We start from the raw sequence: 12,837 nt of genomic DNA, 5'->3' as shown, positions 1-12,837 counted from the left end.
TGAGAAGGGCTTGGCCACCCTAACTCAGAACCAAGAGAGCCTGGAGAGGATCATTGAGACAAAGTTCTATGATCTTGATCTGAAAGTGATTGAGATGCAGACAGCTGTTGAGCAGCTCCAGGAAGAAGCTGAGGAGAGGAAAGTGAAGGAAATATGCCCTAGAGGCAATAATAAAGTTATTATTTATTTCCTTATTTCATGATAAATGTTTATTATTCATGCAAGAATTGTATTAACCAGAAACATAATACATGTGTGAATACATAGACAAACAGAGTGTCACTAGTATGCCTCTACTTGACTAGCTCGTTGATCAAAGATGGTTAAGTTTCCTAACCATAGACATGAGTTGTCATTTGATAAACGGGATCACATCATTAGGAGAATGATGTGATTGACTTGACCCATTCCGTTAGCTTAGCACACGATCGTTTAGTATGTTGCTAATGATTTCTTCATGACTTATACATGTTCCTATGACTATGAGATTATGCAACTCCCGTTTACCGGAGGAACACTTTGTGTGCTACCAAACGTCACAACGTAACTGGGTGATTATAAAGGTGCTCTACAGGTGTCTCCGATGGTGTTTGTTGGGTTGGCATAGATCGAGATTAGGATTTGTCACTCCGATTGTCGGAGAGGTATCTCTGGGCCCTCTCGGTAATGCGCATCACTATAAGCCTTGCAAGCAATGTGACTAATGAGTTAATTGCGGGATGATGCATTACGGAACGAGTAAAGAGACTTGCCGGTAATGAGATTGAACTAGGTATGGTGATACCGACGATCGAATCTCGGGCAAGTAACATACCGATGGCAAAGGGAACAACGTATGTTGTTATGCGGTTTGACCGATAAAGATCTTCGTAGAATATGTAGGAGCCAATATTAGCATCCAGGTTCCGCTATTGGTTATTGACCGGAGACATGTCTCGGTCATGTCTACATAGTTCTCGAACCCGTAGGGTCCACACGCTTAACATTCGGTGACGACCGGTAATATGAGTTTATGTGTTTTGATGTACCGAAGGTAGTTCGGAGTCCCGGATGAGATCCGGGACATGACGAGGAGTCTCTAAATGGTCGAGACATAAAGATTGATATATTGGACAACTATATTCGGACATCGGAAAGGTTCCGAGTGATTCGGGTATTTTTCGGAGTACCGGAGAGTTACAGGAATTCGCCGGGGAGTATATGGGCCTTATTGGGCTTTAAGGGAAAGAGAGAGAGGAGGCTGCGCGCCCCCCAAGGCTTAGTCCGAATTGGACTAGGGGGAGGGGCGGCGCCCCCTCCTTCCTTCTCTTCTCTTTTCCCTTTCCTTCTCTCCTACTCCTACTACTTGGAAGGGCTCCTAGTTCTACTAGGAAAAAGGGAATCCTACTCCCGGTGGGAGTAGGACTCCCCTAGGGCGCGCCATAGAGAGGGCCGGCCCTCCCCCTCCTCCACTCCTTTATATACGGGGGAGGGGGGCACCCCATAGACACACACGTTGATCATTGATCTCTCTTAGCAGTGTGCGGTGCCCCCTCCACCATAATCCACCTCGGTCATATCGTAGCGGTACTTAGGCAAAGCCCTACGTCGGTAGCATTATCATCACCGTCATCACACCGTCGTGCTGACGGAACTCTCCCTCGAAGCTCTGCTGGATCGGAGTTCGTGGGATGTCATCGAGCTGAACGTGTGCTGAACTCGGAGGTGTCGTGCGTTCGGTACTTGGATCGGCCGGATTGTGAAGATGTACGACTACATCAACCACGTTGTCATAACGCTTCTGCTTTCGGTCTACAAGGGTACGTGGACACACTCTCCCCTCTCGTTGCTATGCATCACCATGATCTTGCGTGTGCGTAGCAATTTTTTTGAAATTACTACGTTCCCAAACAGTGGCATCCGAGCCAGGTTTATGTGTAGATGTTATATGCACGAGTAGAACACAAGTGAGTTGTGGGCGATACAAGTCATATTGCTTACCAGCATGTCACACTTTGATTCGGCGGTATTGTTGGATGAAGCGGCCCGGACCGACATTACGCGTACGCTTATGCGAGACTGGTTTTACCGCCGTGCTTTGCACACAGGTGACTAGCGGGTGTCAATTTCTCCAACTTTAGTTGAATCGAGTGTGGCTACGCCCAGTCCTTGTGAAGGTTAAAACAGCACTAACTTGACGAACTATCGTTGTGGTTTTGATGCGTAGGTAAGAACGGTTCTTTCTCAGCCCGTAGCAGCCACGTAAAACTTGCAACACCAAAGTAGAGGATGTCTAACTTGTTTTTGCAGGGCATGTTGTGATGTGATATGGTCAAGACATGATGCTAAATTTTAATTGTATGAGATGATCATGTTTTGTAACCGAGTTATCGGTAACTGGCAGGAGCCATATGGTTGTCGCTTTATTGTATGCAATGCAATCGCCCTGTAATTGCTTTACTTTATCACTAAGCGGTAGCGATAGTCGTAGAAGTAATAGTTGGCGAGACGACAACGATGCAACGATGGAGATCAAGGTGTCGCACCGGTGACGATGGTGATCATGACGGTGCTTTCGAGATGGAGATCACAGGCACAAGATGATGATGGCCATATCATATCACTTATATTGATTGCATGTGATGTTTATCCTTTATGCATCTTATTTTGCTTAGATCGACGGTAGCATTATAAGATGATCTCTCACTAAATTTCAAGGTACAAGTGTTCTCCCTGAGTATGCACCGTTGCGAAAGTTCGTCGTGCCGAGACACCACGTGATGATCAGGTGTGATAAGCTCTACGTTCACATACAACGGGTGCAAGCCAGTTTTGCACATGCAGAATACTCGGGTTAAACTTGATGAGCCTAGCATATGCAGATATGGCCTCGGAACACTGAGACCGAAAGGTCGAGCATGAATCATATAGTAGATATGATCAACATAGTGATGTTCACCATTGAAAACTACTCCATCTCACGTGATCACTTAGATGATTAGAGGGATGTCTATCTAAGTGGGAGTTCTTAAGTAATATGATTAATTGAACTTTAATTTATCATGAACTTAGTCCTGGTAGTATTAGCATATCTATGTTGTAGATCAATAGCTCGCCTTTAGCTCCCCTATTTTATTTTTGATATGTTCCTAGAGAAAACTAAGTTGAAAGATGTTAGTAGCAATGATGCGGATTGGATCCGTGATCTGAGGATTATCCTCATTGCTGCACAGAAGAATTATGTCCTTGATGCATCGCTAGGTGACAGACCGATTGCAGGAGCAGATGCAGACGTTATGAACGTTTGGCAAGCTCGATATGATGACTACTTGACAGTTTAAGTGCACCATGCTTTACGGCTTAGAATCGGGACTTCAAAAATTATTTTGAACGCCACGGAGCATATAAAATGTTCCAAGAGTTGAAATTGGTATTTCATACTCATGCCCATGTCGAGAGGTATGAGACCTCTAACAGTACTTTGCCTATAAGATGGAGGAGAATAGCTCAACCAGTGAGCATGTGCTCAGATTGTCTGAGTACTACAATTACTTGAATCAAGTGGGAGTTAATCTTCCAGATAAGATAGTAATTGACAAAGTTCTCTAGTCACTATCACCAAGTTAATAGAACTTCGTGATGAACTATAATATGCAAGGGATGACGAAAGTAATTCCCGAGCTCTTCGCGATGCTGAAATCGGCGAAGGTAGAAATCAAGAAAGAGCATCAAGTGTTGATGGTTAACAAGACCACTAGTTTCAAGGAAAAGGGCAAAGGAAAGAAGGGGAACTTCAAGAACAACGGCAAGCAAGTTGCTGCTCAAGTGAAGAAGCCCAAGTTTGGACCTAAGCCTGAGACTAAGTGCTTATACTTCAAAAGGACTAGTCACTGGAAGCGGAACTACCCTAGATACTTGACGGATAAGAAGGATGGCAAAGTGAACAAAGGTATATTGGCTATACATGTTATTGATGTGTACTTTACTAGTGTTTATAGAAACCCCTCGGTATTTGATACTAGTTCAGTTGCTAAGATAACTAACTCGAAACGTGAGTTGCAGAATGAACATAGACTAGTTAAGGGTGAAGTGACGATGTGAGTTGGAAGTGGTTCCAAGATTGATATGATCATCATCGCTTACTCCCTATACTTTCGGGATTAGTGTGGAACCTAAATAAGTGTTATTTGGTGTTTGCGTTGAGCATGAATATGATTTGATCATGTTTATAGCAATACGGTTGTTCATTTAAGTTAGAGAATAATTGTTGTTCTGTTTACATGAATAAAACCTTATATGGTTACACACCCAATGAAAATGGTTTGTTGGATCTCGATCGTAGTGATACACATATTCATAATATTAAAGCCAAAAGATGCAAAGTTAATAATGATAGTGCAACTTATTTGTGGCACTGCCGTTTAGGTCATATTGGTGTAAAGCGCATGAAGAAACTCCATGCTGATGGACTTTTGGAATCACTTGATGCTTGCGAACCATGCCTCTTGGGCAAGATGACTAAAACGCCGTTCTCCGGAACAATGGAGCGAGCAACAGATTTGTTGGAAATCATACATACTTATGTATGTGGTCCGATGAATATTGATGCTCGCGGCGGGTATCGTTATTTTATGACCTTCACAGATGAGTTGAGCAGATATGGGTATATCTACTTGATGAAACATAAGTCTGAAACATTTGAAAAGTTCATATAATTTCAGAGTGAAGTGGAAAATCATCATAACAAGAAAATAAAGTTTCTACGATCTGATCATGGAGGAGAATATTTGAGTTACGAGTTTGGTCTTCATTTGAAACAATGCGAAATAGTTTCGCAACTCACGCCACCTGGAACACCACGGTGTAATGGTGTGTCCGAACATCGTAACCGTACTTTATTAGATATGGTGCAATCTATGATGTCTCTTACCGATTTACCACTATCGTTTTGGGGTTATGCATTAGAGACAGCTGCATTCACATTAAATAGGGCGCCATCTAAATCCGTTGAAACGACACCATCTGAACTGTGGTTTGGCAAGAAACCAAAGTTGTCATTTCTTAAAGTTTGGGGTTGTGATGCTTATATGAAAAGGTTTCATCCTGATAAGCTCAAACCCAAATCAGAGAACTGTGTCTTCATAGGATACCTAGAGGAGACTGTTGGGTACACCTTCTATCACATATCCGAAGGCAAGATCTTTGTTGCTAAGAATGGATCCTTTCTGGAGAAGGAGTTTCTCTCGAAAGAAGTGATTGGGAGGAAAGTAGAACTTGATGAGGTAACTATACCTGCTCCCTTATTGGAAAGTAGTTCATCACAGAAATCAGTTTTTGTGACTCCTACACCAATTAGTGAGGAAGCTAATGATGATGATCATGTAACTTCAGATCAAGTTACTACCGAACCTCGTAGGTCAGCCAGAGTAAGGTCCGCACCAGAGTGGGTCGGTAATCCTGTTCTGGAGGTCATGTTACTTGACCATGATGAACCTACGAACTATGAGGAAGCGATGATGAGCCCAGATTCCGCAAAATGGCTTGAGGCCATGAAATCTGAGATGCGATCCATGTATGGGAACAAAGTATGGACTTTGATTGACTTGCCTGATGATCGGCGAGCCATTGAGATTAAATAGATCTTCAAGAGGAAGACGGACGCTGATAGTAGTGTTACTATCTAGAAAGCTAGAATTATCGTAAAAGGTTTTCGACAAATTCAAGGTGTTGACTACGATGAGAGTTTCTCACTCGTATCTATGCTTAAGTCTGTCCGAATCATGTTAGCAATTGCCGCATTTTATGAAATCTGGAAAATGGATAAACAAAACTGCATTCCTTAATGGATTTATTAAAGAAGAGTTGTATATGATGCAACCAGAAGGTTTTGTCAATCCTAAAGGTGCTAACAAAATATGCAAGCTCCAGCGATCCATCTATGGACTGGTGCAAGCATCTCGGAGTTGGAATATACGCTTTGATAAGTTGATCAAAGCATATAGTTTTTTACAGACTTGCGGTGAAGCCTGTATTTACAAGAAAGTGAGTGGGAGCACTACAACATTTCTGATAAGTATATGTGAATGACATATTGTTGATCGGAAATAATGTAGAATTATTCTGCAAAGCATAAAGGAGTGTTTGAAAGGAGTTTTTCAAAGAAAGACCTCGGTGAAGCTGCTTTCATATTGAGCATCAAGATCTATAGAGATAGATCAAGACGCTTGATAAGTTTTTTTTTTCAATGAGTACATACCTTGACAAGATTTTGAAGTATTTCAAAATGGAACAGTCAAAGAAAGAGTTCTTGCTTGTGTTACAAGGTGTGAAATTGAGTAAGACTCAAAGCCCGACCACAACAGAAGATAGAAAGAGAATGAAAGTCATTCCCTATGCCTCAGCCATAGGTTCTATGAAGTATGCCATGCTGTGTACCAGATCTATTGTATACCCTACACTGAGTTTGGCAAGGGAGTATAATAGTGATCTAGGAGTAGATCACTGGACAGCAGTCAAACTTATCCTTAGCGGAATAAGGATATGTTTCTTGATTATGGAGGTGACAAAAGGTTCATCATAAAGAGTTACGTCGATGCAAGCTTTGACACCGATCTGGATGACTCTAAGTCTCGATCTAGATACATATTGAAAGTGGGAGCAATTAGCTAGAGTAGCTCCGTGCAGAGCATTGTTGACATAGAAATTTGCAAAATACATACGGATCTGAATATGGCAGACCCGTTGACTAAACTTCTCTCACAAGCAAAACATGGTCACACCTTAGTACTCTTTGGGTTTTAATCACATAGCAATGTGAACTAGATTATTGACTCTAGTAAACCCTTTGGGTGTTGGTCACATGACGATGTGAACTATGGGTGTTAATCACATGGTGATGTGAACTATTGGTGTTCAATCACATGGCGATGTGATCTAGATTATTGACTCTAGTGCAAGTGGGAGACTGAAGGAAATATGCCCTAGAGGCAATAATAAAGTTATTATTTATTTCCTTATTTCATGATAAATGTTTATTATTCATGCTAGAATTGTATTAACCGGAAACATAATACATGTGTGAATACATAGGCAAACAGAGTGTCACTAGTATGCCTCTACTTGACTAGCTCGTTCATCAAAGATGGTTAAGTTTCCTAACCATAGACATGAGTTGTCATTTGATAAATGGGATCACATCATTAGGGGAATGATGTGATTGACTTGACCCATACCGTTAGCTTAGCACTTGATCGTTTAGTATGTTGCTATTGCTTTCTTCATGACTTATACATGTTCCTATGACTATGAGATTATGCAACTCCCGAATACCGGAGGAACACTTTGTGTGCTACCAAACGTCACAACGTAACTGGGTGATTATAAAGGTGCTCTATAGGTGTCTCCGATGGTGTTTGTTGGGTTGGCATAGATCGAGATTAGGATTTGTCACTCCGATTGTCGGAGAGGTATCTCTGGGCCCTCTCGATAATGCGCATCACTATAAGCCTTGCAAGCAATGTGACTAATGAGTTAGTTGCGGGATGATGCATTACGGAACGAGTAAAGAGACTTGCCGGTAACGAGATTGAACTAGGTATGGTGATATCGACAATCGAATCTCGGGCAAGTAACATACCGATGACAAAGGGAACAACGTATGTTGTTATGCGGTTTGACCGATAAAGATCTTCGTAGAATATGTAGGAGCCAATATGAGCATCCAGGTTCCGCTATTGGTTATTGACCGAAGACGTGTCTCGGTCATGTCTACATAGTTCTCGAACCCGTAGGGTCCACACGCTTAACGTTCGGTGACGATCGGTAATATGAGTTTATGTGTTTTGATGTACCGAAGGTAGTTTGGAGTCCCGGATGAGGACGAGCAGGAATTAAGCTTGGGGATGCTTGATACATCTCCAACGTATCTATAATTTTTTATTGTTCCATGCTATATTATATTCGGTTTTGGATGTTTATTGGGCTTTATTATACACTTTTATATTATTTTTGGGACTAACCTATTAACCGGAGGCCCAGCCCAAATTGTTGTTTTTTGCCCATTTCAGTGTTTCGAATGAAAAGGATATCAAACGGAGTCCAAACGGAATGAAACCTTCGGGAACGTGATTTTCGGAACAAACGTGATCCAGAGGACTTGGAGTCCACGTAAAGCAATCAACGAGGAAGGCACGAGGTAGGGGGCGCGCCTACCCCCCTAGGCGCGCCCTCCACCCTTTGGGCCCCTCGTTGCTCCACCGACGTACTTCTTCCTCCTATATATACCCATATACCCTGGAAACATCATATACGGAACCAAAACCCTATTTCCACCGCCGCAACTCTCTGTACCCGTGAGATCCCATCTTGGGGCCTTTTCCGGCGCTCCGCCGGAGGGGGCATTGATCACGGAGGGCTTCTACATCAACACCATAGCCTCTCCGATGATGTGTGAGTGGTTTACCTCAGACCTTCGGGTCCATAGTTATTAGCTAGATGTCTTCTTCTCTCTCTTTGGATCTCAATACAAAGTTCTCCTCGATCTTCTTGGAGATCTATTCGATGTAATCTTCTTTTGCGGTGTGTTTGTCGAGATCCGATGAATTGTGGGTTTATGATCAAGTTTATCTATTAACAATATTTGAATCTCCTCTGGATTCTTTTATGTATGATTGGTTATCTTTGCAAGTCTCTTCGAATTATCAGTTTGGTTTGGCCTACTAGATTGATCTTTCTTGCAATGGGAGAAGTGCTTAGCTTTGGGTTCAATCTTGCGGTGCTCGATCCCAGTGACAGTAGGGGAAACGACACGTATTGTATTGTTGCCATCGAGGATAAAAAGATGGGGTTTATATCATATTGCATGAGTTTATCCCTCTACATCATGTCATCTTGCTTAAAGCGTTACTCTGTTCTTATGAACTTAATACTCTAGATGCATGCTGGATAGCGGTCGATGTGTGGAGTAATAGTAGTAGATGCAGAATCGTTTCGGTCTACTTGTCGCGGACGTGATGCCTATATACATGATCATACCTAGATATTCTCATAACTATGCTCAATTCTATCAATTGCTCGACAGTAATTTGTTTACCCACTGTAATACTTATGCTTCTGAGAGAAGCCACTAGTGAAACCTATGGCCCCCGGGTCTATTTTCCATCATATTAATCTTCCAACACTTAGCTATTTCTATTGCCGTTTATTTTACTTTGCATCTTTATTTCTCTTTATCATAAAAATACCAAAAATATTATCTTATCATATCTATCAGATCTCACTCTCGTAAGTGACCGTGCAGGGATTGACAACCCCTTTATCGCGTTGGTTGTGAGGTTCTTATTTGTTTGTGTAGGTGCGTGGGACTCGAGCGTGGTCTCCTACGTGATTGATACCTTGGTTCTCAAAAACTGAGGGAAATACTTACGCTACTTTACTGCATCACCCTTTCCTCTTCAAGGGAAAACCAACGCAGTGCTCAAGAGGTAGCAAATGCTTGCCTAGATGATATTATCTTTTATATCTCTTGTATGATCATTCACTTTACTTGGTGATGAGTGCAGGTTTTTACTGTCTATCATTTTGAGCGCTCCACCAAGATGTATGTGACATGGGAGAGTAACCCATGATCCTAATTGATTGTGCATTTGCATTCAAAAGCAAATTTTAAATAATGCACAAATTTAGGGGGAGCTCTTACTTATCACATACTTCTCAACATGACGATGTGTTTAATTCTTATTATCATTTGTCGAAGCTTTGATCTATATGTTGTCATCAATTACCAAAAAGGGGGAGATTGAAAGTGCAACTATCCCTGGGTGGTTTTGGTAATTCCTAACAACATATAGCTCATTGAACAAATGCTCTTTCAAGGTAATCATTTCAGAAAGTTCAATGATTGGCAAGGCATGGATTAGGAATGTGGACCCCTCAAATGCTAAGGACACAAATTGGCTCAAGCTCAAGACTCTACATTTTCATTTTAGTGATCCAAGATCATATTGAGTCCATAGGAAAAGCCAATACTATTAAAAGGGGATGAGGTGTTGCTTAATGGCTTGCTTTCTCAAAATGCTTAATGATATGCTCCAAAAGCCCTCAACCACTTTCTCATACCCACATATGTCCCAAACCAAAAGTTAAACTCGGCCCCACCGATTTGATCTATCCGGCGCCACCGAGTTCATTTGAGATAGCCACTGCCAGAAACCCTAGTCAGTTCGGTCTCACCAATAGGGATCTCGGTCTCACCGAGATGGGATTGCAAACTCTCTGTTTCCCTTTGTAATGTTTTGGTCTAACCGAGATGAGCGACCGGTCCCACCGAGTTCGCAATGCAAACTCTCTGTTTCCCTTTCGTAACGTTTCGGTCTCACCGAAATGAGCGATTCGGTCCCACCGAGTTTGCCTGACCAACTCTCTGTTTGCCTATTACAGAAATCGGTCCTGCCGAGTTTATGTGATCGGTCTCACCGAGATTACATTATGCCTTAACCCTAATGAAATCGGTCCCACCGAGTTGACATGTCGGTCCCACCGAAAAGCCTAACGTTCACATTTTGAACTAAATTGGTCTGACCGAGTTTCATGATTCGGTCTCACCGAGTTTGGTAAATTGTGTGTAATGGTTAGATTTTGTGTGGAGGCTATATATACCCCTCCACCCACTCTTCATTCGTGAGGAGAGCCATCAGAACGTGCCTATACTTTCAACATACATTTTTTGAGAGAGAACCACCTACTCATGTGTTGAGACCAAGATATTCCATTCCAACCACAAGAATCTTGATCTCTAGCCTTCCCCAAGTTGCTTTCCACTCAAATCATCTTTTCCACCAAATCCAAATCCATGAGAGAGAGTTGAGTGCTGGGGAGACTATCATTTGAAACACAAGAGCAAGGAGTTCATCATCAACACACCATCTATTACCTTTTGGAGAGTGGTGTCTCCTAGATTGGTTAGGTGTCACTTGGGAGCCTCCATCAAGATTGTGGAGTTGAACCAAGGAGTTTGTACGGGCAAGGAGATCGCCTACTTTGTGAAGATCTACCCTAGTGAGGCAAGTCCTTCGTGGGCGATGGCCATGGTGGGATAGACAAGGTTGCTTCTCCGTGGACCCTTCGTGGGTGGAGCCCTCCGTGGACTCGCGCAGCCATTCCCCTTCATGGGTTGAAGTCTCCATCAACGTGGATGTACGATAGCACCACCTATCGGAACCACGCCAAAAATCTCCGTGTCTACATTGCGTTTGCTCCCTCCAAACTCCTCCCTGTACCTTCATATGCAAATGTTTTACATTCTGCTGCTATACTCTTAGACTTGCATGTGTAGGTTGTTTGCTTGACTTGTGCTAAGTTACTAAAATCTACCAAGACTTAAAATTGGGAAAATGATAGATTTTTATTTGGTCAAGTAGTCTAATCCCCCCCTCTAGACATACCTTCGATCCTACACTCCGCCGGAGGGAAAAAGTGCTCCTGCCCAAGTTCCGCCTCGAGATGGCGGCGCTCCGTCCCAAAAGTCCTCTCCTTATTTTTCTAGGTCAAAATGACCTATATACCAGAAGATGGGCATCGGAGGTGGGCATGGGTGAGCACAACCCACCAGGGCGCGCCTGGGCTCCCTGGCACGCCCAGGTGGGTTGTGCCCACCTGGTGGCCCCCCTCTGGTAGTTATTTGCTCCAATATTCTTCATATATTCCATAAAAATTCTTCGTGAAGTTTCAGCTTGTTTGGAGTTGTGCAGAATAGGTAGCCTGACGTAGCTTTTTCAGGTCCAGATTTCCAGCTGCTGGAATTCTCCCTCTTTGTGTGTACCTTGCATATTATGAGAAAAAAGGCATTAGAATTACTCCAAAAAGCATTATTATGGATAAAAACATCTTAAATAACAGTAGGAAAACATGATGCAAAATGGACGTATCAGGCGACATCCCGTGCTATCCTGTCACCGTTGGCAAGATTAGGGATGCAACAGCGGCTCTTGATGTTTGCTGACGACGTGATGCTCTTTATCAAACCAAATGACACTGATCTACGGGCCAGTGCCTGGATCCTCCAAAGCTTCGGCGAGGCATCGGGTCTTGTGGTAAACCTCTCTAAGAGCATGGCAATGCCAGTTCGCTGCACTACAGTTGAAATGGAAAGGGTGGAGGAAATACTGGGATGTCCGATGGGATCATATCCTTGCAAATACCTCGGCCTCCCGCTAACGATAAGAAAGCAAACGTCGGCTCAGCTCATGGGTCTTGTGGATTGCCTTGCGCGAAAGCTGCCAACTTGGAGGGCATCCTCCATGCCAAAGAGTGGCCACTTGCTGCTGATCAAATCGGTCCTTTGTGCCACCCCGATACATGCTATGAAGGCGCTTGACATTCCTCAGAAAGTACTCACGGCCATGGTGAAAATCTGTAGAGGCTTTCTTTGGTGTGCGCGTGACAGCGCGAATGGTGGACAATGCAGAGTGGCCTGGGAGGCCGTGTGCACGCCCAAGTGGGCGGGAGGCCTAGGTCTTCCCAATCTCCGGTGGCTGAACATCGCCATTCAAGCCCGATGGCTATGGCTCCAACGTACTGATCAATCCCGACCTTGGGCTGAATTCCAAATTCAAGTCCCAGAGGAATCAAGGCAGCTCTTCAGGGCTGCGGCAAAAACTGTGCTGGGCAATGGCATTACCACTAGCTTCTGGAAAGACCGGTTGCTTGTAGGCTTTACGATCCAGGATGTGGCCCCGTCAATATACGCCATTGTTGCACCCAGCGCGCGGGCATCTCGGACGGTCTACCAGGGAGTCTCAACGGGTGAATGGGCCTTGGACATTGGGCCCGACCTCACTGGCCAGCAGTTAAATGAGTACA

Source organism: Triticum aestivum, chromosome 5D, assembly GCF_018294505.1.
Source record: "Triticum aestivum cultivar Chinese Spring chromosome 5D, IWGSC CS RefSeq v2.1, whole genome shotgun sequence".
NCBI classification, from domain to species: Eukaryota; Viridiplantae; Streptophyta; class Magnoliopsida; order Poales; family Poaceae; genus Triticum; species Triticum aestivum.
This window is presented reverse-complemented; position numbering follows the sequence as displayed.